The following is an 8,073-nucleotide window of genomic DNA, read 5'->3' as shown; positions in this document are numbered from 1 at the left end:
GGACAGCATTCTTTCAGAGGAGAAAGACAACAGTTGAAAAGGTCATGTGAAATCGAGTGCTATTTATTGCTCCATGTGGTCTTTGCGATAGACATATTCATCCACTGAAGAGGACGTGCAGCATCTGTGGTGCTACAAACATAACCCAGAGGACATTGGAGATATGTTAAGATTTCACCATTCATGAGTTCACAGGCTTGATGCACGAGTTCACAGGCTTGATTCACAAACAGACAAATAAGGGGAAACATTGAGACATACAGTTTGCGCTGCATAGGCCTATGCCATAAGGAGGGTTGAGTAATTCTGAGTGATACAGCATTGTGAAAATGACTTATTCAGTCACATCACAAAAGGGGATTAAGGAAGGCTCTCTCTCTTTTTCATTTCATTAGCCTTATCTGCTAAGCATTCAATAGAAATGGTTTTTTCTGCATGCATGACTTTTTTGTTGTTGAGCAGAGTGCAGTTTGCAGAAGCCACAAGTTGTAGGCCTAGATGTGACTTCTCAGACCATGATAGCTCTAGGCAGTTTGAATAAATGTGCTTTTGTTTACTTGATGCAAGGGTTATGTTTTCAGACTCGGCTCCCTAGAGTTTAGTGCAACATCTAAAGTATAACTTGGTTGATATGATGATTGTTTACTAAATGTAAGAAATGGGTCAAGTGAGCTCCATGCATCCCTATTTCTACAGCTTCCTAGCAATATCCTATATGAGCACCTATGGCACGTACCCCTCCACATCTGGCAGCTTCATGTAGCCTGCTGTCTGTTTTACATTGCATTGCCTGATTAAGATGGGTGGTGCTCAATCCATTATACAATGAATAGGCTCCAGTGTGAATTCAAGTATGCGGCATAGTTTGGATACTCCACTCACGAACGAGAATCAAACTCTTCGACTGCAACCTGATTCACTTTTGATTATATGGAGAATAAGCCTGATGACATCATATTTTATCCCGTTGTGGTTATGGATTTCAGTTGCATCCAAAGATGAGGCTGCGAGGTTTCCTGTTTTTACACTCTAGATGGTATGTGTTTAATTCCGTAATGAAGTCAACACATGACACTATTGTAGATGACTGAACGCAATGATTCAGCTGTGGTTGATTTACTCGCAGCGGTAGTTTGTAGGCGCCGCGCATCACCAAAGCGCTCTACTGAGAATCCCCCACCAGGACGAAGAAAACAGGCTGTGAAGAAAACAGGCTGTTACACGGAGTGCAATCTCTATCCAACGGGTGTACCATCACAAGAACACTTACAAAGTATTTGCTCCAGTTGATTGTCGGTTCTTTATTTAGAATTTTGCGGAAGGAGGCAGTTGGATAGTATTATTTTGGCGGAAAGTGAACGGAACTACCAGGGATGACTGAAGACTTGTAAAGGCAAGTAATTTCTACTAAGACTCACTCACATTGTTATTATTATTCTATATTATCATTATTGGGAGTCTTTATGGAAGACTTAGATTTATTTTCAAAACAAGTTGAAAAAATATTGACACGAATGTGCAATGTAGGCTATTCAGTTTGTTTCTCGTAAAAATGTTGGACAGTATACAAACCTCGCTCAATGCGCTTTCAAGAAGCGGGAATGTGTTGCGTCGATTTAGTCTTTATTATAGGCTACATCATTATCACTTCTGCAGATATTTTTGGTAAATCAGTCATATGAGAGCCAACAATGCATTGTATAGGCTACTATAGTACCAGTATAATCCCTCCCCACTGGGCAAAAACGGGTCGACTCGACTCAATGTTATTTCACGTGATTTCAACCAAAACAATCAATGTGATGACCAACGTGGAGAACTGATTGGATTTACTAAAAGGTCATCATCTTAAGTGCGTATGGTCTATTTTTTTTTTACCCAACTTTGAACCTAAATTCAATGACATGGTGATATGTTTTGTTTATTTCACTTGAATACACGTTAGTTGAAAACTCAACCAAATGCAAATCAAAACTTGACATTGAACTGTGCCCAGTGGGTTGTGATTTATGTAATCATGCATATGTTAATGAAAGCATGTATAGAGGAGTACGGCTGATAATGGATACCACTGACTTATAACAGTTTATTGTTCTTGTAAAGTCGATGGGGTTATGGCGTTTAATAGCCTATTCATAAACTACTCATTAATATATTTAGAACTTTCTGTAATGGATTTATAATAAGTTCAACCAAAACTTAATATAATCAATTATACAACTAACAGCATTTATGAGTCCACATATGCTTATTTTGCATTACACGCTGGGGGTATAGTGCATTCAAAATAAGCAGAGTACAAATTATACAGTGACATTCAGGGGTCTCTATTTTTTCACGGGACCTCCTATGTGTCCACGAAAACAATTTATGGACCTAATAGTAAATATGTAATTTAACGGTAAAAAAAGGTTTACCTTTTAACGTGGCATGAACACGACCAGTTATGTTTATCTGATTTGTCAAACAAATCACTTCAACAAGTAGGTTACCTGCGCATGTTCCGCCACTCCAAAATAACTCCAGCATCCATACAGTGCACTGTGCACCTGCCATTTGTTGAATGGAAAGAGACATCTGTTACAAAACTCCAAAAAGTGTAATGACATTCTACACTCAAATTAATTGATGTGTCTTTTTGTAGAAAGAAAAGTTGGTACACCTGAAAATCCATGTGCAGCATCACAACAAAAAGATTCACCCTACACATTAGCACCTTCTTCGGTTGTCTATCTACGTCCGTTTCTGATAACACGCGGCAAAGGCACAAGTTGGCAAAATCCAACACATGCCACGTGTGGTGTACAACATATTCCAGCAGATGAGTCGCAGCGGTGCGGATTGCCTCCCATTTAAATTAACTTCCACCAGAACGCATAGTTTGACACAGTTGGTGTACAAGAAAGCCTCATGTCCAACAGACGTGTCAAAATATGTGTTCAGATGGAAGTCATTTCTTGTCAATGGAGCAGTCCACAAAACTGTGCTGGGGATGCCGCACTAGGCCGTGGTTCGTTCTGTGTACCGCATGCGTTCAATATTTTCAATTTGTGCGTCGCTTTACCGTGCAGTGGTACAAACGGAAGTTCATAAAACAGTCAAGTTAGCTCGCTGTCTAACTACAAAGCTAAACACTTTGCTAGATAGTTTAGCTAAGAAATTACCAGCACATAGCTTCCAGTTTCCAGCTAATTATTTAACAATCAACTGACCATGTAATCCAATCGTATTGGCGATGTCTCCATGCAGTATTTCTAGCATGGAGGTCCCGGTAGCCATGTGTGCTTTGGTCGAACACGGAAAGAAACCCAGAAACGGTGAAAATAACCTTCTCCATTCTGCAGCCTTGAGAAGCACATGTGCATCAAGTATGGAAAATGCGGACAAGACACCAAATGTGCAAGGCAAGAACTGCAGCATCATATTTGGAGATAATCAAAACAGCACTGTATATACAGGATCAGTCAAAAGTTTGGATACACCTACTCATTCAAGGGTTTTTTCTTTATTTTTACTATTTTCTAGATTGTAAAATAATAGTGAAGTTATCAAAGCAATGAAATAACATATGGAATCATATAATAACCAAAAAGTGTTACATATTCTTCAAAGTAGCCACCCTTTGCCTTGATGACAGCTTTGCACACTCTTGGCATTCTCTCAACCAGCTTCACCTGGAATGCTTTTCCAACAGTCTTGAAGGAGTTCCACATATGCTGACCACTTGTTGGCTGCTTTTCCTTCACTCTGCATTCCAACTCATCCCAAACCATCTCAATTGGGTTGAGGTCTGGTGATTGTGGAGGCCAGGTCAACTGATGCAGCACTCCATCACGCTCCTTCTTGGTCAAATAGCCCTTACACAGCCTGGAGGTGTGTTGGGTCATTTTCCTGTTGAAAAACAAATTATTGTCCCACTAAGCGCAAACCAGATGAGATGTTGTATCGCTGCAGAATGCTGTGGTAGCCATGCTGGTTAAGTGTGCTTTGAATTCAAAATAAATAACTGACAGCGTCACCAGCAAAGCACACCATGATACCTCCCCCATGCTTCACGGTGGGAACCACAAATGCAGAGATCATCCGTTCACCCACTCTGTGTCTCACAAAGACATGAACCAAAAATCTCAAATTTGGACTCATCAGACCAAAGGACTGATTTCCACTTGTCTAATGTCCATTGCTCATGTTTCTTGGCCCAAGCAAGTCTCTTCTTATTATTGGTGTCCTTTTAGTAGTGATTTCTTTGCAGCGTGAATGCCTGATTCACACAGTCTCCTCTAAACAATTGATGTTGGGATGTGTCTCTTACTTGAACTCTGAAGCATTTATTTAGGCTGCAATCTGAGGTGCAGTTATTTTCAGGAAATATCTCGTCCATGGAAGTTGCATTGTTTGTAACAATAGTGAGATGTGGATATATTATCTTTACATATTTTAAAGGTTGTTTTTATCTCAATATCAAATCACTTCTGGGTAACAATTAAATACATTACATTTAATTTACATAAGAACATCCTTATCGTGATTGTCTTCCAATAAAATGGTCAAAAAGAAAAACAAATTACTTCTTAGCAAAGAGAAATTTCTCAAACACAAATTTTCACTAGGACTTTCTGGGAGTGGTCTTAATGTTGAGGGTAAAACTGAAAACTAGTTGTTATTAGAGGTCGACCGATTAATCGGAATGGGCGATTAATTAGGGCCGATTTCAAGTTTTCATAACATTCGGAATCGGTATTTTTTTATTATTACTTTTTTTATACCTTTATTTAACTTGGCAAGTCAGTTAAGAACACATTCTTATTTTCAATGACGGCCAAGGAACGGTGGGTTAACTGCCTTGTTCAGGGGCAGAATGACAGATTTTTACCTTGTCAGCTCGGGGGATTCAATCTTGCAACCTTACAGTTAACTAGTCCAACAATCTAACCACCTGCCTTTCATTGCACTCCACGAGGAGCCTGCCTGTTCCGCGAATGCAGTACAAGCCAAGGTAAGTTGCTAGCTAGCATTAAAAAAACAATCAATCATAATCACTAGTTATAACTGGTTGATGATATTACTAGTTTATCTAGCGTGTCTTGCGTTGCATATAATCGATGCAACGCTGGGGGATGATTTAACAAAAGCTCATTTGTGAAAAAAGCACAATCGTTGGACAACTGAACCTAACCATAAACACCAATGCCTTTCTTAAAATCAATACACAGAAGTATATATTTTTAAACCTGCATACTTAGCTAAAAGAAATCCAGGTTAGCAGGCAATATTAACCAGGTGAAATTGTGTCATTTCTCTTGCCTTCATTGCACGCAGAGTCAGGGTATATGCAACAGTTTGGGCAGCCTGGCTCATTGCGAACTAATTTGCCAGAATGTTACGTAATTATAACATAACATTGAAGGTTGTGCAATGTAACGAGAATATTTAGACTTAGGGATGTCACCCATTAGATAAAATACAGAATGGTTCTGTATTTCACTGAAATAATAAACGTTTTGTTTTCGAAATGATAGTTTCTGGATTCAAACATATTAATGACCTAAGGCTCGTATTTCTGTGTGTTATTATGTTATAATTAAGTCTATGATTTGATAGAGCAGTCTGACTGAGCGATGGTAGGCAGCAGCAGGCTCATAAGCATTCATTCAAACAGCACTTTCGTGCGTTTTGCCAGCAGCTCTTCGCAAACACAGCGCTGTTTATGACTTCAAGCCTATCAGCCTAATGCTGGTGTAACCGATGTGAAATGGCTAGTTAGTTAGCTGGGTGTGCGCTAATAGCGTTTCAAACGTCACTCGCTCTGAGACTTGGAGTAGTTATTCCCCTTGCTCTGCAAGGGCCGCGGCTTTTGTGGAGCGATGGATAACGCTGCTTCGAGTGTGGCAGTTGACAATGTGTTCCTGGTTCGAGCCCAGGTAGGGGTGAGGAGAGGGACGGAAGCTATACTGTTACACTGGCAATACTATAGTGCCTATAAGAACATCCAATAGTCAAAGGTATATGAAATACAAATGGTATAGAGAGAAATAGTCCTATAAATACTATATTAACTACAACCTAAAACCTCTTACCTTGGAATATTGAATTCTCATGTTAAAATGAACCACCAACTTTCATATGTTCTCATGTTCTGAGCAAGGAACTCAAACGTTAGCTTTTTTACATGGCACATATTGCACTTTTACTTCTCCAACACTTTGTTTTTGCATTATTTAAACCAAATGGAACATGTTTCATTATTTATTTGAGGCTAAATTGATTTTTATTGATGTATTATATTAAGTTAAAATAAGTGTTCATTCAGTATTGTTGTAATTGTCATTATTACAAATTATTATTATTATTATTATTTTTTAAACGGCCGATAATTGTTATCGGATTTTTTTGGTCCTCCAATAATCGGTATTGGCGTTGAAAAATCATAATCGGTCGACCCCTAGTTATTATTAGCAGAGTGGTTTGGAACTCTTTCTTATTGGTCTATTAACTTATTTTACCGCCCAATGATGTCACCAGGCAGGCCGAAGGTCCATCCCACCAAAACAGGCTGAAATTTCACATGGTCTTTTCAAACAGCTATTACACAGAAAGGGCATAAAAATAAAACATTTTCATGAGGTCACAGTATTATTCCTACCTCATAGTGTGGAAATATATTTAAAAACACAAGAAAATTACATTTGTCACTGCACAACATTTAATTTCCGATGAACATGAATCAAATATCCTATTTGCATATCACACACATTTCTCACTCTTGTGGCTGATGGCACTTTAAATGTAGAGTACGGGCTCATAGTAATGGCTGGAACAGAATAAAGGGAATGGTATCAAACACATCAAACAGCTGGTTTTCCATGTGTTTGATACAATTCCATTTACTCCATTCCATCCATTATTATGAGCCATCCTCCCCTCACCAGCCTCCTCTGTATCCCCTGTGTTTAGTTCTGCCCTTTATTTACACCTGCAAAAGCACCAAAAGGAAGGTGGATGTGTAGTCATTGTACTTTCAGATTGCTGCAACAGTCACAGTAAACATTCAGAAACTTCATGTTCTGAAGTCTTCCTCATTCAAATGGAGCCCCATCAGGTACGTTTCTCCTCTTGTTGTTCTTGTCGAAAGACCAAATTGTAGATAATCGATGATAATCCATCTCCACAGAGGATCATTAGACGAGACGTCGTTAGATCACAATATCAAGTTGATTGGGTTTCTGCTGCTATGGTGTCCTCAGTGCACATTCCTTCTGAAAAATCTTGCATCGAAATCCATAATCCATGTGGCAACTTGCCCCCCCACATTATATCTATGACCTCGATATAACAGCTCCAATCTGCAGTAGTTTAGCAGTCAAAGTTGTCAACACTATGCATGCTGTGGATGGCTATAGATGTTTGTCCCCATAGACAGCTACCTGGTCTCAGAATATTTCGTATTATTCTGTAAGTAAAACCAAGACACTCCATTTAGTACGATATGTCATGTTTGGTATGGGTACATACATAAGACAGATGGCTACTTAAATGGTGTGTCTCGGATGTACTTTGAGAATTCTGATGTATGACAGAATTCTCAAAGTACATCAAATTCAATACTTCATCATGCAATTCACTGGGTTTGATTAAACGTCAAGCATACAGTCCTGATTATTTTGTTGAATACCAACAATCACCTGTAATTTCAGGTCAAGAGATGTATAGTGCAGGCAGCCAATTAGAGAAAAATAATACATCCACAACGCACATTTGACTAACATGGTCTTAATCTGTAAGCTCCGCATTTAATCTTATATAATTATTCATGAATTTACCGTAGCCTATTAAAGCAAGCAAATGCATTCCAGATTCAAGTCAGCCACAGTAGCCGGCAGGGTGGGAGCACCTGCCTAAAGTTCTGTCCTATATTTACTTACTTATATCGTTATTATTCCCATGGAGAATTATGCATTTGCTGTCATAGTGAATGTGCCACTATTTTGGGGGATTTTGCTCGATTCTGTTCGATTCTGTCATGTACAGTTTTTTATCTTTATGTTTTCTCCTTTGAATATGTTCATTGGAATT

The 8,073-nt window shown here is 38.8% G+C and overlaps 1 protein-coding gene across 1 annotated transcript in view; it reads left to right on the top strand.

Annotated features, from left to right (window-relative positions):
• The first annotated feature begins 1,156 nt into the window (after positions 1-1,156).
• Positions 1,157-8,073, top strand: part of LOC135557656 (opsin-5-like) — a 47,783-nt gene continuing 40,866 nt past the window's right edge. The window contains exon 1 of the mRNA XM_064991143.1: positions 1,157-1,393. The gene's annotated coding sequence lies outside the window, so the exon portion shown is untranslated. The remainder of the gene's footprint in view (positions 1,394-8,073) is intronic.

This window comes from Oncorhynchus masou, chromosome 16 (assembly GCF_036934945.1).
Source record: "Oncorhynchus masou masou isolate Uvic2021 chromosome 16, UVic_Omas_1.1, whole genome shotgun sequence".
In the NCBI taxonomy this organism is placed as follows: Eukaryota; Metazoa; Chordata; class Actinopteri; order Salmoniformes; family Salmonidae; genus Oncorhynchus; species Oncorhynchus masou.
The sequence above is the reverse complement of the archived record's forward strand: the minus strand, read 5'-3'. Positions and strand labels throughout refer to the sequence as shown.